The sequence below is a fragment of the Mauremys reevesii genome, linkage group 6 (assembly GCF_016161935.1).
Source record: "Mauremys reevesii isolate NIE-2019 linkage group 6, ASM1616193v1, whole genome shotgun sequence".
NCBI lineage: Eukaryota > Metazoa > Chordata > Testudines > Geoemydidae > Mauremys > Mauremys reevesii.
This window is the reverse complement of record NC_052628.1, coordinates 110,963,240-110,988,134: the sequence shown is the minus strand read 5'-3', so window position 1 is coordinate 110,988,134 and position 24,895 is coordinate 110,963,240. Positions and strand designations below refer to the sequence as shown.

Sequence of the window (24,895 nt, the reverse complement as noted above, 5' to 3'; positions counted from 1 at the left end):
GCGCCGCTATTCTAAGGGATGCGGGGTTGCCTTGGACTCCAATGCAAACTGCACCCGCCGCAGGAGGAGAAGCAGCGGCCGCAGCCGGCGCCGCGGTTCCTTCCCGCAGAAGTGGGTAGGGTGGGGCGGAAGGGGTTAATAGCTGCCTGCCTTCCTCCAGTCTAGCGGGCGGTAATTGCCAGCCCAGGCAGCAGCCTGAGAGAAGCCGGCGCGGCTCGCGGGGGAAGGACTTCGGGTGCCTCGTTGCAGAGTCTGCTAATTCCCGAGGAGTCCTTCGTTGCTTGCTGGCTTTTTTTTGCCGTGCATTTATTTTATTTTTCATTTATTTCCCCCACCCCTTGCTGCTGCGGGACTTGCCGGTGTGCGCGTTACATCCCTGGAAGGAGCAGCTCTCCCACTCCCAGCCTCACCTCGGGCTGGCGCTGCCTCTGCTATTGCTGCTCCGGCTTCAGCAGCACCGGAAAGTTTCCCCCGTGGAAGGGCTCCCCTGAAAGGGCATTGGGTGAGCCCCTCGCCTGGGGACCGCCGGCCCCCCCTCGCCACACTGGGGCTGGGCGGAGAGGCAGGAAGAGAGAATTTCTCAATTAAAGGAGAGGAGAAGGCAAGGCTGGGGGTGGTGTGTCCCCCCCCACTCCATTCCGTCCTGTCTGATCTAGGCAGTTGTTCTTGATCTTCTGCGAAGGGAAAGAGGAGAATTTTAAATGCAAGGCAAGTTGTGAAGCAGGCGAGACGGGCCCGTCGGTGCTGTGGGTTGGCGCAGCCCTGGGAGCGCTCGGACCTGCCAAGATTTCTCAGCTGGGTTGGGTCCTGGCTTCTTTCACCTAAAGAGGGGAACTGTGGACTCAGAAGCAAGTCTGCGGTCTCGGTGGCGCTGCGTCCCACCTCGTGCGTTTTACGGACATTAAGGATAATTAGGACAGCCTCAAGGTAAGTGAAGGAAGGAAGGGGGGGTCCTTTTTTGTCATTTAGAGAAGAAATAACTTGCGGGGGGAAAGAAATAAATGCAATCCAATGAAATCGCCCCTCCCCGCTCTCATCCACTCTCCGGCTGTTGGCAGATTCCTCTCTGCTCCTGCAATCAAAGTTATTGTCATTCTAATTAGAAAGGATGTTGCAGGTGGCGACGAGGGATGGGGAAGGGTCTTGTCGTTGCACTTTTGGGTGCTTAATGACAACAGTGGAATCTTAATACCAGGATTGCCCCTGCCCCACCCCTCCCACTTCTATGTATTGGGCTCTCGGCATGTGTGGCTGGCATGGAGGCCCCCTGTCCTTGCAATGCGCGCCGAGCAGCCCTGCAAAGGGCAGGGGAGAACCCACAGAGCAGAGTGGGTGCACCTGCACCCATCCACCCGGCAGCCAGCGCCGCGAGAGCCGTCCGGAGGGATTCCGCTCCGGAGCTCGCCGGGTTGCTCTGCTCCTTGCTGCCGCTAGAGGCTCTTGGGGAGCGCTGTGGCCGAGGGGAGAATGAACAGACCGAGACGCTGCGGAGCGCCCCGGGGTCGCCAGCCACCGGCACCTGCTGTTGGGGCGGGGAGGGCGCGGCCGGGTTCCCATCTCCCGCCGTGCGGTCACACACAGCTGTGCCGCGGGGTCTGCGCTCGCTGGGACCGCGGAGACGCTGCGTCCCGCCCCCCTCCGCACTTGGGAACCTGGCGCTGCCCGGGAGAGCGTCTCAACCCTCTGCTCTGCCTCCAGGACAGCATAGCCAGGGCTGAGGCTTCATTCCCTGCCCCCCCGCTCTGTTCTCCTTCCCATCCTGTCCCTCCTCGCCCCCTTCAAACATTCCCCTAGTCTGAGCTTCTGTGTGGCCCATAGCTGGGATCTCCTGTGCTGTAATGAGGAGGAGGGAGCCCTGCCCTTTGCCTGACGGGATGCAGGTGTCTGGAGGTGAGGAAGGGGAGATGGGGTCGTGGGTTGTAACCTGGGCCTGAGGAAACCTCCATTGCCAGGTATTATTGCCAAAAAAACACCTAGGCACTCCATCCTGGAGGCTAGTGGGGGGTGCAGGTTGAAAGGAATGTGAACGGGTAACCCCCACCCATTGTGGGGAGGCGGAAAGGAATTAAAGGATTCCTTTAACTGTAGGAATAACTAAGGCAAATGGAGCTGGATCCCGCTCCTATTTCAATGGGAGCAGGAGCCAGCCCCCTGCTTGGATTTTGATCTGATACAGGTGTGTTTTGGTTTGTTAATTTCTTTTGTAACTGCCACACCTGTGCCAAGTATGATGGGAAATGTGCCTCTCGGTGTCTGCATGTTTAATTACTTCTGAGAGCCTGTGGTGATCTGACACAACACTGCAGATTTTGTCTGTGTGGTATTTTAAGGAGGACCTCTCCAAATAGAAGTGCTGGAGCCTAGATCTTGCATGAAACAGGATGTTAATAAGACAAGCAAATAACCAACCCAGGAGCCATTATACCATCTATTAGTCTTGCTGAGTGCAAAGTTTAAATGTCAACATTTGGGAAATACTGTTTGGAGTAATAATACACATCAGATGATCTTAAACATTTCTTTCCCTAGCTTTCTATAGGACAGGACAGAGGAATCTGTGTGGTCTCACCATTATCATATGTGACTGTCATATTTGCCATACTATTCCAAATCATTGTCATGTCAAAAATAAGACAACCCTTTTTATTTTATTTTTTTTAAAAGTAAAAGGTCAAATCTTTTAAAAATACACACAATTGTAAATTGGGGGGAGGGAGGTACAGTAGAGGTTTGTGGCTTTGACACGAAAACTAAAAAGCTGTGCATGGTTCATTACGTTAAAACTACAATACCAAGCTACAAACATGAAAATCACTTAGTCATTGAGAAAAGTAAACCAGGACTTGTACAGCACATATATACTGTAGTGCTTAAGCCTCACCCTGCTTTGTACAACTGTGCTCCGCAGATGGAGAGAACCACAGTGTGAAATATTTTTAACAGGGTAACCGTTATGTGGTAACTGTGTTATGTGAACTATATGTACACTAGATGTGGTGGTACTCAATGGTCATGCACAGACAAAAAACACCATAGCAAAGTTGGAGCAGAAAGAAGTATTGGCATATGATAGTTTTGCAAAATATTTACATTTAGACAATTTAAAAGGAACTGACTGCTCCCCAAAATCAAAACACAGGATTGTATTAGAGACAACACCCACTCCAGGAATGGGCATCCCTGGCTGCTGCATGGTCTACTCTGATAGACAGTATGTGTAGGTGATATGTCTATGAATGTTCTGATTCTTACTGGTTGTTAAATATTAATTCAGAAATGATTCTCAACCATCTCAACTTCTTACTTATTTAAAAGCTAAACATTCTGAAATTGGCTAAACTGTGCAGGTCTGTTATGTCTCTAATATGAAATGAACAGAGGAAACTGAACACTATATTTAACTTCTTTGAGATCTGGTCACTCGTTAAGACTAACAAACACGAAGACATAGCAATGTGTGATAGGGCCACATGTGAGCTGTGTGTTTTGATATGATAGCAGATATTGTGCTGCATATTTTTCTTAGACATTCTATAAAAGGGCTGTAGGTGGAAATGTTTTCCTGTGCAGTAGGGAAGGGGAGGTGATGAAATACAAAGTATTGGAGAAGATTATCAGTGCCAGATAGCTATCTGTAAACTCTAAATTCATAATGGTAACCTGTAGTTATGAATAATACTGTACATTTTAATGTGATACAGTGAAAATTTAGGAGCCAATTAATTTTGATTTTCATAGTGTGTGAAATTATTCTCCTCTTCTAAAATCAAAAGATGGGTGGGGTGGGGGGGAATGGGCTCAGAGACCTGATATATTTTAGGAATTCAACTCTGTGCATGTTGGTACTTTGGTTATTTATTTATTTATATTTAAATCAGAATAATAGAAACATGGAATCTGGTTATAATGTGTGGACCTAAAAATCTTGATAATGTGTGCTAGTAGGATATTTGTTTTTGACAGTTGTCTCTTGATTTTTATTCCTTGAGGCTATCTAGAAGACTAAGCCAAAGCCCATTGACTTCAGTAGGCTTAGTATCAGGCCGTATGTTGTGTGATCAACTAGTCCTCAGTGAGCAGGTGCAATATCTTGTAACTTTGTTGCCAAAATTTTAAAAAAATAATCCAGATTTGAGCAAATGAAGTGGATCTGTTTCAGTGCAATGACACATTGTTAATACTCCACTGATAACACGGTCCTCTTCCCAACAGGTCATTTGCATTATGACACTAATTATAATTTAGTGGTTTTTTAACAGACAGATCACATTAAATTAAATATATTTCTCAACACACTTATACATACTGTATCTGAATTGATATTCAGGACATTTAAAAAATTGGTGCATAACTGCTAACTAATCTTGGATTGACATTCCATGCCATTAGTAGACTGATTTTTATCTAAGCCTGTGTCTAATTATGAATTCTTATGTATTGTTTTTCTATTCTAAATGGTATGATAACTGTTCTAACTATTTTCCAATACATTTTTCAGGTCAGATATTTGGAATCAATTTTGGAGTTTTATTATTTTCTAATTCAGAAGAAACAAGTACACACTTTTTTCTGGAAGAACCACTTAGACAAATGACTATTTAAAATATATTAAAATAATTGTGGTGAACTCCAGTACAAATGAAGCTGAAATAGTTAATGCTATAGAAACTTCTCAAGATTTGTTTCATGCAACATACAAGTTACATGATGATTTTATTCATAAGAGTACATTCTTTCTGGATGTTAAAGTTCTTTGTTAAAAAGCTATGCTTTGTAGTTTTCAAATTAAAAAAAACCCTAATTTAGATTGCATACAACGTCATATGCATTCTGATCCCTGAGGATATGCCTATTTTCTTAGCTATTCAGTCAATATGAAAAAAAAAGACACGGAAGACCAAACTGTAAGCAGTGCTGTATAGTGGCATTTCAGTGACCCACTTTCTGTTGGTAGAATGCAAGTGTCTGTGTGTGTTTTTTTTTCTTTCAAGAAACAGCATTTGAAATAATCTCGTGTGACCATTTGATGAAAGGGCTAATCTGTAATTCCCTTTGATGCTTAAAATAGATGCCACTATCTGTATATTGCAGAGGGTTTCATTCACGTATGGATGTGCTGTTAGCTATTTCGTTGTAGTAATTCTTATAAAAGTTGTTTGTGTCAAAACAATTATTTGATTAATAGGCCTTACACTGGGAAGGGATTTACTGAGTAACTTTTTTAAAGACAACTATTTTACAAAAATGTAAATAATTTTATTTCAATGTGCTATTTACCTTTTTATAATAAAAATATCTTCGTTTCTTCTGATTGTGTATGAAGTTTTAATTGCTCTTTGTTGTAAAAACTTGTTCCTTAATATATAGGAAAAATAGCCTTTTATTGTAGAATGTAAGAGACATTAAGTGGCATATATTCCCCAGACTTCAGGTGACATTATATTAATAAAGTGAAATTATATTTTCCCTAGCAAAATGAATGACTGAATAAGATGAGTATTTAGTTTTTCCATATCACTTATTTATTGCCTGGTTCCTAGGAAAGAAAGTAAATTACTTTTCAGTTATAGAATTGATGTAACATAATATTCAGTTGTCTAAAGGGAGACTCTTTTGCCTTCACACTATGCATTTGCTTTTGAGTTTAACAGAAATATATGTAAAAACACTAGTTTAATTTTCTCCTCTGTAGCCACACTAGTGAATTTGAAATAGTCTAAATTAAACTGAACAAAAGGATTTGTGGTCTTCACAATCTCACTTTAATATAATGTTACTATGATTAACTACAAGATGGATGTCTTACAGCCAGGATGAAGAGGAATAATTAGTATACAAACTGTATTGCTTCTATGTAGCAAGGGAGTAAATAAGTTATGATGCATTTTAAACAAACAAGCCAACTCTCCATATACTTTGTTTTTAAACATTAAAACTTTTGAGCTTTGGGGTTTCTTAACCCATCTTCTAGCTGAAGATATCTGGGTTTGAAATATTTCAAAGCAGAATCATAAGCATCCTACAAAACGTTATCTCTTTTTTCTCTTAGCCTCACTTGTGATTATGTTTAGCATATTGAGGAGGCTAGATAGTCCACACAATGCTGCAATGGTATGCTTTAAGCACATAAAGCAGCTGGTGTTAGGGTGACCAGACAGCAAGTGTGAAAAATCGGGATGGGGTGAGGGGTAATAGGAGCCTATATAAGAAAAAGACCCAAACATCAGGACTGTCCCTATAAAATCAGGACATCTGGTCACCACCCTAACTGGTGTCCAAGAAATGGCTAATTTTTGGTTATAGAAATATAATGGCAACGGAAAACAAAGACACCATTATTTCAAACACACCAGGCTACAGCTTTGAAAAGCTTGGAATACATCACAGGAAAGAGTCCAATCTAACACCCATTGAAGTCCATGCAAAGGCTCACATTGAGTAGAATGGTGGTTAGTTCAGGTCCCAAATCCCTGCCTTTCAGAAGAAAGTGGAAATTCACGTCAGCCCTTTCCCTAGCAGCTGCCTTCTCTGGCTGCCCTGTCATGACTGAATCTTCATTGTGGGACCACACTCATAGAAATGTTCCCCAATTTTCTTGTGCTCATTGATGTCCCCTTTGTTTTGGTGGGATGACCTTCATCTGCCATTATGTTTGCTGCATCTTCCTCCATTCTAGCTGCTAATTACTTTGATCCTATTATATCATTCCCCTACTGTACTTTTTCCCTGTCTCTTATTCCTGAGGAAATGACATAGCATCACGGTAAATGGTGTTTACAGTTGCAGTTGTTCTGACACATTTTGAATTGGAGACTTGATGAAGTCCTGGCAGGATAGAAATACATGGTGGCCATGCATTAGCCATGGTGGCCAATTCTGAGAGATAGACCTTGCTTTCTTCAGGCTGTTCCAAGAGTGAATCCCAGTCAGGAAAAACTTAGCATCGCTACTGCTGTCCTCCACTTTGCAAAATTTCCACTGCCTGCAAAACAGAGAGGCTTTGGGTCTTCCTCGACTCCACATGGACAAAACATCTGCAAGAACCACAGTTACGTTAATGTAAATAACTGTAGTTGGTGCAGCGATGAGAATATGTCACCCACAAAGCAGAAACAAGTAATGGAGAAGTTGACTAGGCTTTCTTTCTTTGGGAAAGTCTAGCTGTTAGTAGCTAGACTCAAAACTGATCCTAATATGTGGTTATGGTAATGAAGGATGATTTCCCCACCCCTAAATATGAATATCCTTTTGAATGTACCTATTGCCTTCAACCTTCACTGGACCTCCCTTTTTAAAGCCTTCGTCAAGGGGTGCACAGTACTGTGTTCTAAGGGCCTCATGCTGAATCCAATCTGAAAAGGAGCAACTCCTGTCCCCAGGCTTCCCCCCCTCTTTTTCAAGGATACCCTTGTCTCATCCCCTGACCTGAAGATGGAAGTGAAGCATAGCAACTCCCCAGCCCCACTGTTTGAAGTAAAACAGACTCTTTGGTTTCAACAGAGAAGTGTGTGGGGGGGAGGGAAAGGGGGGAGAGATTCTATTGCTCCCACTGAACCCCCATTTCTCTCATCAGGCCTTGGGGAGCTCTGTCGTCTTTGGAGCCTAGTGACCTGCTCTCTATTCCTTGTCACTTTCTGATACATGCTGTGTTAAAACAACTATCTAATGCATGTATACTTTAGTATAGATTTAGGATGCATGTTCATGAAGGAGGGTTGAGAATTTAGCCCAATGTGTTTGGAACATGACTTTTGAAATGTTGATGCTGGTGCCATTTTTAAAAGAAGCTTTTGCAATGGATGTATTTAGCTTTTGTATATTCACACTTGCTTTTGTGCCCATCTGATGGGAAATGCATGGGCACGTTGGTGGTCTTCTGACTTCAGTGGTTGCAGGCAGTTGTTCACGCCATTAGATTTGGGGAACCATTTGTCTATAAACATATCATAACTAACTTAGAGGCTGTGTTTTCCTCTTACAAGAACATACAGTATAACTAACAAGAGAACCTTACAGATTGATCTGAATTTTTGAAAGGCATAGTGATAGTTTTGAAAGCTCAGCCTTTTTAACATTATTGTGGGGGGGGGGGAGTTTCAGGATTTTAGACCATCGCTCATGGCTTTAGGTTCATTATTTCTCAATAATCCATATTGCAGGGATTTGTAATTCAAGTATTTATATCCACTTTACTGTCATTCCCCTTCAAAAATGTTGTCATCGCCAACAGACTTTTTGGTAATTGTTCTAACTGAAGCTGCTTACAGTTATTCTTTCAGAGCCCTCACTTTCTGTAAGGGCTATAACCTTGTAGAGAGAAGTGAAAACTCTATGAAGGCACAGGCTTTGGCTTACAGTTAAGAATTATTTCTAAATGATAGACCTAATTCTGCTCCCAGAAAGGAGTAAATTTGGAATATCACTGACGCTACTAGAGTCACTCCAGATTTATATGGGTCTGAGACCAGAGTTGTCATAATTGATCCTAACAAATTTGGAAGGACGTTAAACCTCCATGCTTCAAGTCTTAAGCCAATGTCGTTATTGGCGACAATGAGACCTGTGTGTGTATGGGAAGGAGGCTGGGGGATAAGATTACTCTTCTGCCTATTGCAGTGTTTGTACGCCTTCCTTTTGAAGCATCTGGTACTGGCCACTGTTGGACAGGATACTGCACTAGATGGCTCTTGGGTCTGATTCAGTATGGCAATGCTTATGTACCAGAATGTGGCCCTAAGAAATGAATATGTTTTTAAAAGATGTTTTTAAAACCACTTTTAGCTTAATGCAGGGGGGAGGAACCCTTATTTCTTTTCTAGGTCAGTTATGTTTTTTTGACTTTCTGCTTAAATCAATTCAGGTTGAACTCTTACTGGCATCTGAGTAAGAGCTGAGCATGTAAACAGAGTTGAAAATTGGTGAGCTTGGTGGTTTCGGTGTGTTGAATAAGGTGATGCAAGAAACCAGTCCACAGGGTGGAGCTAAGGGAGGTCAGTAGAAGCAGATGGACAGGAGATGGTGGCTGCAGCAGTGAAGTCAGCGAGTATATCCAGCTTGTACCCAGTTTATTGCAAAGAGTGGAGAATATACAACTGCTTCCCATGTGTCTTAGAGATAAATATGTGTGTTGGGGAGGGATATATCTGTGCAAGGAACTTGAGACTTTTAAAACATAGATTAAAAAAACCCAAAACACTTGTGTTCAAGGTTAATAAACTTCTACGAATGATGCTCACCAGAATACTTCATAAATAGGTGCCCTAAGGAAGCTAGTGTCATGATGCAAAGAGACCAATGAAGAGGAGAAGGACATTTTCACATGTAGTACTGGTCTTCCAATATATGTAGAAAAGGATAAGTTTTTCCTCATTTACTGTACAAGCAGTTTCGAGAGAGGGGGAGACGCTTGTGATGTACTACATAGGCTGTATAGGTAGGGGTTGTAGTATTAGATGTGTGGCGGATATGGGTATCTCAAGGTAATTTGCCTAAAAGGATGGGGATGTCAAATCTCATGAGGTATAGAGGAAAATTTATTCTGACAGGTGGAACTGATTCTGCGGTTGTGGTACTCATCTACCAATGACTCAAGGAACTGCGGGAAGAATGAGAACAGCAATCTTTAGGAACAAGATTTAATTCAAAGTTCTCTGTTAGCAATTCTTTGGAAATACTTAACTCCACATGCAGCCAGCCAGACTAGGGCAATTAACCATCCTGAGTCTATAGATGAAAAGATGGTATGGGAAGGCGGGTTGTAATTTTTTTTAGAATAGAAGTGATAGCTTTCAACTTTTAATAAACCAAAACATTGATTTGTTGCAAATGTTAAGACTAGGAGAAGGGGGAAATTGGCAAGTAATGAGGAATGCTTAGATCAGATAGTTTTACTTTTTCCTTCTGCCTCTAGTGTATTTATCTATCTATATAGTAATAGTGGAAGGTTATCATAACTTTGATATATGGTTGCCCTTATTATAGAGCCATGGTTCTGACTGATTAAGATTGTACCACAGTATATAAGACAGATTTTTACCTTTCCTTCCCCATCCCCTATCCTCTACATTCAGAAAAATCCTTTTCAGCCTCAAATTTTGCATTCTTAGTCCTATTCAACTTTGGCAGGGAAACTGTGAAAATGGTATTAGACAAGTTATGGGGGAATCTGAATGTGTAAAGTGAGCAAACCATTCACTAAGGACAAAAGTAGTCTACCTACAGAGAGTCAATGGGCCTGACTCATTTGCATTAAAGTCCATTACCAGAGCAATGTAAAGGGGCCTTAGTGTAAATGAGAATGAAGCTCAGTGTATCTGCTAAACAACCAGGCTATAAACGAGATAAGTACATTGCAGAGAAGCTAAAATATCTTTGAGTTTCCCCCATGCAGGATGATGGGGAAATAATTATCCTAGAATTACTCTGTACAGGTAGCGAAGAGATAGAGATGCAACAACTGGAGAAATTAAATTGCAATAAATCATACAGACTGAATGGCTTTCATCCAAAAATTCCAAAGGAAGTGAATAACAAAGTAGATGAGCGACGAATAAAAATCTGTAATTCATCATTAAAAATGATGACGACTCCTGAGGGTGGCCAACAGAGTATCCATCTGTTAAAAAGCTGCTAAGGTTGAGGCTAGGAACTACCAATGAGTATATTTTATTTCAGCACCTTGTAAATAACTGAATAAAAAATCCGTTAAAGAAAAATTACAGGGCATCAGAGGAGCATATGATCGGAGCACCTAGACGAGGCTGAGGGGGGTAAATTTTGAAAAGCTTCTGAACATGGGCAGTGACTATCATAGGCTGGGGAAGGCTGTGGCTCCCCAAACAGCCTGGCTTGGCCCCGCCCATGCTCTGCTCCCAAGACCTTCTCCTGCATAATAAAGAGCAGATAAAGGTGGTGGAGTAGCATTGTAAAGTAATGATGAGGTAGACAGTAGAGAAACTAGAAATGATGGAATGGATAAAACAGTGTTTTGGGCCAAAATCTCTTTGGGGAAGACCACTACCATAGGCTCCCCTGGGATAGTTCTTGGGGCATGCTACCATATCTGATTTGGATAGGGATAGGGACCTCTAATTCTTTTAATGAAATAAATACCACTGGGAATTGTGGGATTATGGGAGACTTTAACTTTCCAGATAGAGATTGGAGGAAAAGTGCTACTAATAATAGTCCAATTTAAACCGCTTAATGGGATTACATAAGGGGTCTGGATAATCACCATCCAAGAATATTAAAGGAACTGGAATGTGAAATTGCAAGTCCAATCTCATGGATTTTTAATGAATTTGTAAACTTGGGGATCATGCCCTATAACTGGAGAATTGCTAATGTAGTACCTGTTTGTAAGAAAGGGGGGAGTGATCTGTGAAACCACAGGCCAGTTAGTTTGACCTCCAGTTGTAAGCAAGATCTTGGAACAACTTTAGAAAAAGTAAGTGGTTAAGGACATAGAGGCAAACAGTAATTGGGATAAAATACAACATGGTTTTACAAAAGGATAGATTGTCAGACCAACCTGATCTCTTTCTTTGAGAAGATAACTGATTTTTCAGGCAAAGGAAATGCAGTACATCTAATCTACCTGGATCCAAGTAAGGCATCTGATACAGTTCCGCCTGGGAAATTACTAGTTAAATTGGAGAAGATGGGGATTAATATGAGAATTGACAAGTGGATAAAGAACTGATTAAAGAGGACACTACTATGGGTCATACTGAACTGTCAGGCTGGTGGGAAGTTACTAATGGAGTCCCTCAGGGATTGGTTTGGGGACCAATCTTATTTAACATTTTCATTAATGACCTTGGCACAAAAAGTGGGAGTGCACTAATAACATTTTGTGGATGACCCATAGTTGGGAGGAATTGCCAATATGGAGGAGGACTATCATACAAGATCTGGATGACCTTGGAAACTGGAGTAATAGAAATGGGATGAAATTTAATTTAATAGCGCAAGGTCATTAACTTAAGGACTCGCAACAAGAATTTTTGCTATAAGCTTGGGCTGTATCTGTTGGAAGTGACAGGAGGAAAAAGACCTGGAGGTATTAGTTGATCACAGGATGACTCAGCTGCCAATGTGATGCAGCTGTGGAAAAGACTGATGCTGTCCTAGAATGTATCAGGTGAGGTATTTCCAGTAGAGATGGGAGGCATTAGTACAGTTATACAAGGCACTGGTGAGACCTCATCTGGAATACTGTGTGCAGTTCTGGTGTCCCACATTTAAGTAAGATGAATTAAAACTTGAACAGATGCGGAGAAGGACTATTAGGATGGTCAGAGAACCTACTTTATGCATCCGACAAAGTGGGTATTCACCCACTAAAGCTCATGTTCCAATGCGTCTGTTAGTCTATAAGGTGCCACTCTTTGCTGCTTTTACAGATCCAGACTAACACGGCTACCCCTCTGATACTTGACTACTTTATGAGAGGAGACTCAGAGTTTGGCTAGGTTAGCCTCACCAGAATAAGGCTTAGGGAAGATATGATTGCTCTCTGTAAATATATCAAGGGGATAAATAATAGGCAGGGAGAGCAGTTATTTATGTTGAGCGCCAATGTGGACACAAGAACATGTGGCTATAAACTGGCCATCACAAGTTTTAGGCTTGAAATTAGTAAAGATTTCTAACCATCAGAAGAGTGATATTCTGGAACAGCCTTTGAAGGGGAGCAGTGGGGGCAGAAAACCTAGCTGGCTTCACAACTGAGCTTGATACGTTTATGGAGGGGATGTTATGATGAGACTGACTCCGGTGACATGTAGCCGATCTATGACTGCTAGTAGCAAATATCCCCCAAAGGCCGGTGATGGGGGAACGAGATGGAGAGGGCTCTGAGTTACTACAGAAGAGTCTTTCCCAGGTGTGTGGCTAGTAAGTCTTGCCAAAGTGCTCAGCATCCAACTGACTGCCACCTTTGGGGTCAGGAAGGAATTTCCCCTGGGTCAGATTAGCAGAGAACCTGGGTTTTTTTTCATCTTCCTCTGCAGCACGAGGCATTGGTCACTTGCAGGTTTAAAGTGGTGGATTCTCTGTAACTTGAAGTCCTTTAAATCATAATTTGAGGACTTCTAAAATTTTAAATGCACAAGTGAATTGGAATTGTTTCATCAGAAAACATTTTAGTTGTTGAATTTCTAAGCTAATTTTTTGAGATGAAGACTTCAAAAGATTTCAGAAGGGCTTTTAATATTGTGAATTGTCTCATGTTTCTTTCCACACTACCAACACACTAGCATTCTTTAGAGCAATCCTAGTCAGACTGTTGCAGTACTCCACTGTACTCCTGTTGCCCCTAGTCGTTATCCAACATGCTCCCTACACTGGTTCTGAACTTCCCAAGGATTCTCCCCTACCATAGGGAGATTGCTATGCAGCCAGTTAAACTGGCTTTAAGGCAGCTTTGCCCAAAGGCGCCTCAATGGAAGGTTAGGATCTGTCCCTGTCTCTCTAGCTAACTTGATTATTTTGTTTGAGTGCTTTTATCTGTTACTTGCACCCGTTACAATTGGAAAAGGTTCTGTTTTTCTACTGCTGTATAGAGAATGTAACCATAACTAGAACATTTCTAGTATTGGTGGTTTTCTTTTTGTAGTTCATACAGCTATGTCAGTTTTGGGGATGAAAGAGTTATTTGAAAATAGAGCGTAGCACAATGATGGCTGTTGAATTACGCATACTGTTTAGTATTTGAAATTACGTAGGCAAATTCTATCAGAATTAATCCTTTACAGCCCTATTCTGAAGTCTTTATTCATGTAAAATTCACAATAAAGTCATCTGATTTATTCGCTTCTGTTGAGTTATTCATCCACTTTCCTTACTCACTATGAGTAAATAGGCTTCATACAGGGAATTTTAACAGGAGTTGGAGGATTACACAACACACCTCCAACTCACAGGCAGGTGCCAGGAATGCAACACATTCTCATCCATGGCTGCTATTCTTGCCTATAAACATTGCCCTTCCACAACCCTTTTATGGGGAAGGCCCCCATAGGCCACTGGATCCACTTAACCTTATGTTAATCCAGGATGCAGAAAACGTACATGTAGGTGAGTGAGATCGCTTGATTTGGTGCACAGATCTGAAGCTCCTGAGCATCACGGATCTGCATTGTGATCCTGACTCCTGGATTTTACAGTGACATGTGACACCTCACTGAAAAATGTGCCAGTCACATGATAACGAACAGCACCCTCTTAACTATGAGTGAAATGAAACAAATGCGTGCAGTTTATTTCACCTAGCATTTGGGATATCCTGAGACTATGCATTATTATTTTTATTTTATGTATTTACATAGCACCCAAAGGGTAGTTGGCACTTCATAGATGAATAAGAACACAAGGTCCTTGCCTTGGAAAGCTTAGCATCTTAATAAATGGCAAATGGGGCATAAGAAGTCACAAAAATATTTTTGTCAGCATAGGACTGGGAAGTGATATACAACAGGGATCTTATTAATGCCATGTTTGTTTTTTCTTGAACAGTTATGGTTGGTTGGTTAGTACATGTTGGTGGGGGATGCTACATTTCACAGACAACTTGAAAAAGTGGAAATCTATTGTGTTTCAGTTCATTAGTTGTAGATAAGGGTAGGCAAATAACTGGTATGTGTCTAAACCCCTCCACTTTTAGTCGAGTCATGGGCTATTTTCATTATCATCAAGCTCAGGCATGTAACACACGTGTTTGACCAAAGAGGCAGGAGGAAAGTAGAAAGCAACATATACATTAAGTTATGGCACAGCTAGTGAGGTATGTTGCATGGTATGTTTGTACAGAGGTAGGTTTTTTGTCTTATTTCTATTTTTAAGTGGATCAGGAAGCTTTGGGATTCAACTGATACAGACATATTTATAATCTCCTTTTCAGCTAATCCCAAATATGAGGCAAACATTTGGCTATTGATTGAGACAAGGCTCTGATCAAAGTTTCATGAAAGAAATATTGCATTTTTGCAAATACCTACCAAGTGACACCTATCTGGAGTTATGTAAGAGGGTTATTAGATGCTGTGGTGCTGGATGCTGCAGAGATACCTAAGGCACATATAACTAGATTTGTATGCAACTCATTGGAAGCACTTATTTATGTGCAACCTGTTTGCCTTATAAATCGGAACACATCAGAGATTGCCATCACCTAGCAGACTCCAACCTGCATTCCATAATGCATGTGACCACCTCACAGATAAAGCCAGACACCCAAAAGTCAGTTTTGAAGAGCTTTCTCATCTATATTCCTTTTCCCAGAGCCCTCAAAGCATGTTTTATTTTGCTGTGTTTTTTAAAGTGCTGGATACAATGCATGTAAAAGACTTCCAAAAAACAAACAAATACTGTGTACATTTTATGAAATTTACATATGCAAATTAGACATTGCCATCTGGCTCCTGGAAAGTTAGTACATCTCATGGTTTTGCACAGGTTGTTTGATTGAGAAAGCACTGTAGTTTACCAGTTATTTAGTATGTTGTAAAACATATTAAAGACCTCAGATGAGGTTTACAATTCAAAATGAACATAAATATGTGCCTTCATTGTGCTTTAAAGTAGGGCTGTCAATCAGTTAACTCACATGATTAACTCAAAAACTAATTGTGACTTAAAAATTAATCATGATTATTGCACTGTTAAACAATAGAATACAAACTGAAATTTATTAAATCTTTTTTGGGGCTGTTTTTCTAAATGTTCAAATCTATAGATTTCAATCACAACACAGAATACAAAGTGCACAGTGCTCACTTTATATTTTTGTTTACAAATATTCACACAGTAAAAATGATAAATAATATTTTTCAATTCACTTCATATAAATACTGTAGTGCAATCTCTTTATCGTGAAAGTGCAACTTAAAATTTAGATTTTTTTTGGTTACATAACTGCACTCAAAACAAAACCATGTAAAACTTTAGAGCCTACAAGTCCACTCAGTCCTGCCTTTTGTTAATTCAATTGCTAAGAGAAACAAGTTTGTTTACGTTTACGGGAGACAATGTTGCCCACTTCTTAATAACCATGTTACTTGAAAGTGAGAGCAGGTGTTCGCATAGAACTATTGTAACTGGCATTGAAAGATATATTTACATGCCAGATGCACTAAAAATTCATATGCCTCTTCATGCTTCGGCCATCGTTCTAGAGGACATGCTTCCATGCTGATGACACTAGTTTAAAAAATGTGTTAATTAAATTTGTGACTGAACTCGTTAGGGGAGAATTGAATGTCCCCTGCTCTGTTTTACCTGCATTCTGCCATATATTTCATGTTGTTATAGCAGCCTCGGATGATGACCCAGCACGTTAGTCATTTTAAGAACACTTTCGCTGCAGATTTGACAAAATGCAAAGATGGTACCAATATGAAATTTTTAAAGATAGCTACAGCATTTGACCCAAGATTTAAGAATCTGAAGCCTCTTCCAGAATCTGAGAGGGTGAGGTGTGGGGCATGCTTTTAGAAGGCTTAAAAGAGCAACACTCTGATGTGGAAACTACAGAACCCAAACCACCAAAATAGAAAATCCACTTTCTGCTGGTGGCATCTGACTCAGATGATGAAAATGAACATGCGTTGGTCCGCTCTGCTTTGGATCGTTATTGAGCAGAAGCCGTCATCAGCATGGATGCATGTCCTCTGGAATGGTGGCTGAAGCATCAAGGGACAATCTTAAGTGCATCTGGCATGTAAATATCTTATGATGCCAGCTACAACAGTGCCATGCAAATGCCTGTTCTCACTTTTGGGTGACATTGTAAACAAGAAGCGGGCAGCATTATCTTCTATCTGTGTAAACAAACTTTTCTGAGTGACTGGCCGAACAAGAAGTAGGACTGATTAGACTTGTAGTCTCTAAAGTTTTACATTGTTTTATTTTTGAATGCAGGTTGCTTTTGTACATAATTCTACATTTGTAAGTTCAACTTTCATGATAGAGATTGCACTTCAGTACTTAAGTGAATTGAAATATATTTTTTTTATGGTGCAAATATTTGTAATAAAAAAAGTGAGCACTGTACACTTTGTGTTCTGTGTTGTAACTGAAATTGATATATTTGAAAATGTAGAAAAATATTCACAAATATTTAAATAAATGGTATTCTATTATTGTTTAATAGCACGATTAATCACAATTAATTTTTTTAATCACTTAACAGCCCTAGTTTAAAGTATAATTTAAAAAAAAAAACAAATTAAAAAAGGCCTAACTGACTCGAGAACCTAAGATCCATTGAAAGATCAGAGGTTCTTAAATAGCTTAGGCCCTTTTGATGTTTTTGCCCTAGAGCTGTGTATTTGCCCACACAAATGAGCAGTTACCCAGCTAGGAAATTGACTTATGTCTATTGATATAATAATTTTCATGCACAACTGCGAAAACAGTGCAGGCAAATTAGGTGCACAATTGTATCTGTATTTTTTTTTTACACACGCGCGCGCACACAACTTTTTGAAACTCAGACCTCTGCGTAATTTACAGTTATAGGGTAGGAATCTTGGATTTACTTCAAGTGGACTATAATTCTCACCTATTACTTTACTTTTCTTCCATTGTCCTATGCCTTTTTTTAAAGATTCTTTCACAACAGGTGCGAACAGTATATACTTATTCATAAGCCGGTGCATTTATAAGCCGACTCCCCCGCCCCCAAGATGGATAAGTAAAAATGGAAAATTTTTATAACCTGTTCATAAGCCAACCCTGTAATTCAGGGGTCAGAAAACTTTGGCTCCAGGGCCATCAGAATTAGCCCCTGGTGCCCGAGATGGTTTGTTTATCTCGAGCGTCCGCAGGCACAAAGGTAAACCTAAGTAAACAAAAGTGTCCCAGCGCGCCAGCTGCTTACCCTGACAGGCCGGGACAGCAACTGGTGGGGAAATTTTTTGGGGGAGAAGCTGGGAGTCAGGGGAGTAACCCCTGTGACCCCCACACTCTCCCCATCCCATCCCTTCCCACCTTATCTGGGGAGGGCCAGGGCAGGATATCTCTGGCCTGGCTGGAGCTGCTCCAGCATGCTAGGCGGCGCGGCTGCAGCCTGCACTGGCAGGCCAGACTGGGCAGCGCGGCCACAGCTTGCCAGCCCCGGAACTGCAGCTGCTTCGGAGGCTGAGGGGAGAGCAGCGTGGCCAAAAGTGGAAAGACTTTGGCCCCACCTCTGCTGGCTGTGCTGCCTCTCCTTGCTCCCTCTGTTGGGGGGAGGGTCTGTGTCCCACCTCTCCCTCTCTATACTCGTTCATAAGCCGACCCCCTTCTCTGGTGCTTCCCTTTTTTACTAAAATTTCGGCTTATGAACAAGTATATACGGTATTTGTGTACCCAAGAAATTTTGTGGACTAGTCACTTTCTGTATTTGTTTTCTCATGTTTGCTGCACTTGTGCTTTGGTAAGCACACAATTCCCTTGACTAAGTTCCTAACAAAACACTTGTCTCTGTGTTAGGATACCAGCGGGGATGTTTTCTTGTAGCTGCCACTAACAGAGGAGAATAATCAATGTTAGCTCTGTTGTTTCCTTTCTGCTTTCTCCTGCAATATTATAATGCTGTGTTTGACATTAGACTTTCTGATGTCACAAATGAAGTATTATGGACTTCGGTCTTGCATCCGAAGAAGTGGGTATTCACCCACGAAAGCTCATGCTGCAAAACGTCTGTTAGTCTATAAGGTGCCACAGGATTCTTTGTTGCTTTTACAGATCCAGACTAACACGTCTACCCCTCTGATACTTGGTATTATGGACTAGAAGCCTTCTTTTTTTTTACTTGATTCTGCAAGAAATGGGAAAATTAACTCCCAAAGCTCTTCAGTAATTACCATGTAGCTTAATAATGCAAGGTAAGTATAATATATTCCATTAAACTTGCTACATTTGAAAGCTTCTCCCCTAATGTGAACGCCCAACTATCCTTAAACACTGTATGTATGAACTATAAACAATATTATAATGATTCTGCTCACAACTTGTTACTAAACATAAATGTTTGGTTTCCAAATGTAATATGGCATGAAGACCAAGATGTGCTATGAAACCTTTGTATTTTTATGGTGGGAGTCACTAGAGGGCACTATCTTTTATATTTTTGTATATTCTAGTTTACAAGTTGCTTTTCTTAGTATGTGAGCTCTCTGAAGAAATTCTGCTCTGATGTAAGTTTTGTGATTAAGAATCTCTGCGGGAGCTGTGGCAAACAGCAAGGGAGTTTGCTCTACCTCTAACTCTGTAGAGTCAGGGTGGTTCCCTGGGAATCAGGCATTTGTATCTGGGCTGAGAATCCTGAAGGGGAGAACGTGTTTGGACTGTATCTCACTACCTCTGTTTCAGGATTGGTTCATAGAGTGTAAAATAAACAATTTGCACAAAGAACACACTCTGTTTGTAGGTCACTGACTTCTCCTTCAATAGGAAGCTGACCTGCAAGACCCAAGCATCTCCTACGGCTTGGCAGAGGGGCAACAATATCCTGCGTTTACCAGCTTGCAATTCTAGCCTGCATGAGTCTTAAGCCTAGTTAAGTGAATCATGCAAAAGAACTGCCCAAGATTGTGCCCAGCATGTAGTGGGAGAGCAGAAGGATATAAGAAGTCTTCCTTTGTCCCTGTACCTTTAAGAGAGGAGCCAAGAAGACTCCGAGCCCAAGGACTATGCAGGAGTAGGCCTGTCCATGGCAATGACCTTCCAAAAAGAGGAAAAGGAAGGTTGCCATTGTTTCCATACTGCATACTGTGCTCTCCTTGAGAGAGAATGCCTGTCTGGAGCTGCTGCTGTACAGTACTCTCTACAGAAGGCAGGGACTTACAGCTCTCAATGTGATTGACTTTTCTTTTCCTCAGTTAACTTTATTTTTTTGTTTTAATATAGTGGCACTTGGCACATTGAGGCTCCAACCCTGGCTGGTGCCTGGTTTATGTGAAGAATACTAGAACAGTTGTCTAATAGCTGCACATAAATGGAATTGGTTTGTTTTCCAGTAAAAGCAAAGTCTCTGGAGTGTCTCTTCATCCTGTAGACTGGAAATGTTCTAAGGCTTCCTTCTACCAGGAATTGGCAGCGGTTCTGTTACATCAACTCACTGTGTGTGATATTGACATTGTGATACACTTTGGGTTAATCTCTAGGGCAGATGGCAGTAATTGCCAGCAATAAAGATTACACTGCTGTGGCATCTTGAATCATTAAGGAGCGAGGTAGTCTTTTTTTTTTTTTTAAGTCTTTCATTTGAAAATGGTATTTTTGAAAAATATCTGTGGCTAAATTCTATCAGATTTAGATGGAATATCTTTAAATTCTACCCTTTGGAATTACAGTACTGGACGAAATGATGCATGATATTTTGGCCCTTATTTGAAGGACAAGGAATTTTTCAGTCTGGCTTAGTGCAAATTACAGTTACCCAATATGAATATATGGAAGGTAATACAAAGATCAGTTTGATTTATAAAAGGAAAACCTTTTGCTAGCAGTTGAGATATTAATTGTTATAAAAGAGCATATAGCTACTAGGCTCTAATTCTCCAAAGCGTCTCTTCATTTCTTTTCTATGTCCCCACCACCACTGGAGGCAGGCACAAAGAGACAATGTGATTTTTAGCCATAGCTTTACAGGGCATTTTTTTAGAAGGCAAAACTATAAATTCTTTGCAAGAAAATATTTACTAATGTTATTGATGAATTCATTTGCCAACATAGGCTTTGTGCTTTCCTTTTTGAAAGGATAAATTGTAATGTAACGTAATAGTTGTATTTATATTACTTACTAACCATGAAGCTCCATGTTTCTTTATACAATTATTTTATCTGGTTACTGTTGTAAAATTACTTTTTTGAAATCTGCAAACCTATCAGTGATCATGATTTGCTTTAGAGTGGGCTGGAAGAATTTTTTTTTTTTCAGAGAGCACTGATGGGCAATTATGGTCCTTCCCAAGGGATGTCCTGTATTGGGTTCTGCAGAGTTCCATCTCATTCTTCATGTTCAATTTAACATGAGGCTACTGAAAAAGCGGTGGGATATTTCTGGTTGTATTTTAATTAGCATGCTGCTGATTCTTTGCTCTCTGTCCTTTTTCATCATCAGATCCAGATTAAACTTGAGCGAAAGATGATGTAGACTGAAGGGAAGCTAAGAGAGGAGGCTGAGGAATTCTCTGCAAGAGTTGTGGAGGTTGTATGTCCCCCTTTTGCTAACATAAGCACAACTTAGGAGTTTGCCACTGCTGCACTCTGAGGATCAGTAGCCTTCCACCCCTCTTAAGAGCACACAATAGTATGCTTTTTGTTCAGGGCTGTCATTGAAAACTATACAGAAGATTTGGGTGGGGCAGAATGTTGATGCCCACTCTTGAGCTGAGTGCTCCTCTATGAGCATGTCATACCAGTCCTCAGGGCCGGCTCCAAGCACCAGCATTCCAAGCAGGTGCTTGGGGCGGCAATCTCCAAGGGGCGGCAGTCCGTGTGTTTTTGCCCCCAAGCAGTGCAGTGAATTGCTACCGTGGACGGTGGGGGCAGTCCGTGTACTGTTAGGGTGGCACATGCATTTCCGCGGCAGCAGCAATTCGGCGGCAGCTTCTATGTTCAGCTGTCTGCGGCGGTGCAGCCTCTGTCTTCTGGAAGGCCTTCTCATCACCAAGATCAGTGAATTCTAAAGCTAGAGGCCAAGATGTTGAGGGTGTAAGGCTTGCCTCCCCTCCCGAGAACTTGGTTCACTGATTTTGATTTATTTAGTATTTAACTTTTTTTTTATTGGTTTTAGATACTGATCTAGGTTGTGTCTTAAGGTGTTTGTTTGGGAAATGGTGGATATCTTTCACACCAGATTTTTGAATGTTTTTGTCAAACAAATTCCATCAAAAATACAAAAAAAAAAAAAAAAAAGTGACCTGCTGTACTAGTTTGGTACTAAAGCATTTGTTCCTGTGGCCAGTGGGGTAAGCTAACAGTTTTACAATCATAATTTGTTGGAGGCAGAGTGTATGTAATTAAATTTTAAAATGTTAGTATATGACCTGCTTAGAATGTCTATATGTGGTAAGTGCTATAAAATTATTGTGTGTGCAGCAGTTGCTGTTTGTAAGTAAGGTGTTTTTGGTGATATAGGGAATGTAAGATATATTTCCTGAGTACAGAAAATCCTGCAATCATGTTAATTAGGCTAAAAGTAAATATTTCAATGATGACCACTGTAACAGGACAAATAGGTTGGTGCAAACTATAGGCAAATCAAGCAATTGCCTGCAGATGCTTGATGGCCTCTTGAGTAAAAGTTGCACCATATCTTAAAGCTCATCCCTGATGAGTTTATGCTTACTATATAGCATAAATCCACATGTCATATGAATGTGGTTTATTCAACTTTCATGTATTAAAAACAGGTAAAATTCTCCAGAGTTCAATGTATTCAGTCATTTCTTAGTGAATTCCTGGAAGGAGTGGGAGGCACACTTTGGACTGGAAGCTGTAATATAGCTAGCAAATGATATTTGCCCCTTGGGTTTGGAGGTTAAATTTCTTCTCAGCAAGGATTTGAGAATCAAGGCCCCAATTCAGCAGCTGACTTAAACATGTGCTTAATTGCTTTGCTGAATTGGAGCTGGAGGCCTGATACAAAGGCCATTGAGGCAGATTCTCTGTTGATTAAAATAGTCATTAAATCAATCAGAGTCTCTCCATTGACTTCAATAGGCTTTGGGTCACACCACTGATGCAAAAGAAAAGGCGACATTTGGGTTTGAGAATAGATAGTTACAGGCAAGTGCAGTTTTTCTAGCTGTTCAACCTCTTCCCCAATCTTCAAATCTCTGATTTCTCTCTTATCATGCAGCTCCCATTTCTAGATCTGGTTAGACTCGATTCCCTGATCTCTACAGACTTCTCTGGCTGCAGGTTATTCCTTTCTCTGCTTAGACTATCTAATTGTTGCAAACCTCTTGAGTGCTTTTTGACCTACTTATGGCATTATTTTTGCTATTATATAATAAGTTTAATTTTTATTAGAGAAGATTAACTGATCAGTATTGTAGGATTCCTAATGTTCTGCCATGAACATTGTGAAAACACACACACATTCAGCCTCTTGTTTTAGACATTTGTTTGATGAGTATTTTTCAATACTCATCAAATAGAAATGTCAAATGTAGTGCTTAACTGCAAAATGCTGATCTTGGAAAACTCTTCTGTCTGTACCACAGATCTCTGCAAAAGGTGTTGGTTCGGAAAACTGTTGTGCCAGTAGAATTTTACTCTTTTGTTCAACAGTTTTTGATTCAGCATGAAGCATGCCAGCTGGCAAAGGTGTCTGTCATTTGTGCCCAAAGGAGACAAAAAATAAATGGGCTAGATCCATCATTTGTTCTGAAGTGACATAGCTCCATTTACCTCTGTTGATGTCAGTGGAGAAATGCTAATTTACACCAGCTAAGAATGTGACCTGTAGTACTCTGAACTGGCGCTTTCAGGTTAGCTTCAAATATGAGCAAACAAAAGTCAAAACTGAAGGGAATTCCCTGCATAAACACTTCTTAGTTCTACAGAGAAATAAGACTGTAGATCACTTTTTGTCAATGTTGCTTTAAGGACTCCTTAGATGTATGAAATAGAAGTATATTTTCTTGACTACTGTTCTTATTTCTCTGCCCATAAAGTGTGTGATCTGTACTGGTTTTATTTTCATAGGAGCTGGGTGCCTACATATAATTTATAGGTGGGACTGCAAGTTCCACCTACTATTACTGACACTTAATATTATAAAACTGTCTTCAGTTGCTCATAACTTTGCCAAGCTGTAAGCATTTGGGTCAAAAAATTTTGTGCTGAGTATCTGCCTCTGACTGAATGTTTGTGGAAAATTTCAGCCAAAATGGTTCTGCTGTTTTTCATGAATGAGGCCAGGGGAAAATAGAGCTTTTCTTCCCTGTATTTAAAAAGCCCCAGAAGATCTATGCTTTGGAGCAGGGACTTGAAATTTGTGTGTGCACACAGGGAGCGGGTGGCCTCTGCATCAGGCCTTTTGCTGTACCTGTGAAAATCCACCCAAACTTGGCCAAGTTCTAAGTCTTTGAAAAATCACAGTTCCCACGGGCTCAGTAGAGACTCTAGTTTTTAGCAGCTAAATTCCCTGATTGCTCTGCCCCCCGATAGAATCAGTATTTCCCTGGAATTGCAATTGCTGCTGCTAGCTGGCCTGGGGCCAGAGCTGGGCACTGGAACTGAGAACAGGGAGTCTTTCTTGTGTTTACATTGTTCCCATTGCTGGCACCCAGGCAGTGGGAGGGAGGAGATGGGAGCTGATTCAAATGTAGAATGGACAACAGCTGGACCTGGAGGGGAGAGGCTGAGGGAATATACTGAGACTAGAAGCTTGGGGACAAAGACTGAAACTGGGAACTGGTGAAGTCAGGAGGGAGTTGGGGCAGGGATAGAGACTGCTGCTGTCACAATGTTCCTATGTGATGCTGGGCAAATCACCAGACATTTCATTGGTGGTTGCTAATTGTGTGTTCCTCACCTTCTGGTTGCTTGACCTTGAGATCCTGTGATCTAATCTGCAGAAGTCTTAAGCACTAACAGCTGCAACTGAAGTCAATGGGAGCTGTGCTTTGAACATATAAAGTTCTACATAATGTTCAATACTCTGAAATATCAGGTTATAGGTGTGTCAAATTGGGCACCTAAAACTAGTGGATATTAGTTTTGGTCTTAATCTCTCTCTGTCTCTGTTCACCACGTGTAAAATGGAAGTAGAAATACCCCTCACCCCACAGGGGTGTTGTGAAAATAAATTCACTAGTATTTATGGAGCACTCAGATACTATAGTGATGAGCACCATGAGGAAATTATTCATCTTCAGAGCATGGTTTGAAT

The 24,895-nt window shown here is 40.9% G+C and overlaps 1 protein-coding gene across 17 annotated transcripts in view; it reads left to right on the top strand.

Moving 5' to 3' along the window:
• Positions 1-629: 629 nt before the first annotated feature.
• LINGO2 (leucine rich repeat and Ig domain containing 2) overlaps positions 630-24,895 on the top strand; it is a 716,716-nt gene continuing 692,450 nt past the window's right edge. For 12 of the 17 annotated variants that reach the window (XR_005600176.1, XR_005600174.1, XR_005600175.1 and 9 more), the window contains exon 1: positions 630-927. The gene's annotated coding sequence lies outside the window, so the exon portion shown is untranslated. Of the gene's footprint in view, positions 928-1,659; positions 1,891-18,756; positions 18,873-21,112; positions 21,200-24,895 lie in introns of those variants that run through there. The other 5 variants (XM_039543514.1, XM_039543519.1, XM_039543518.1 and 2 more) reach the window with 5 other exon arrangements.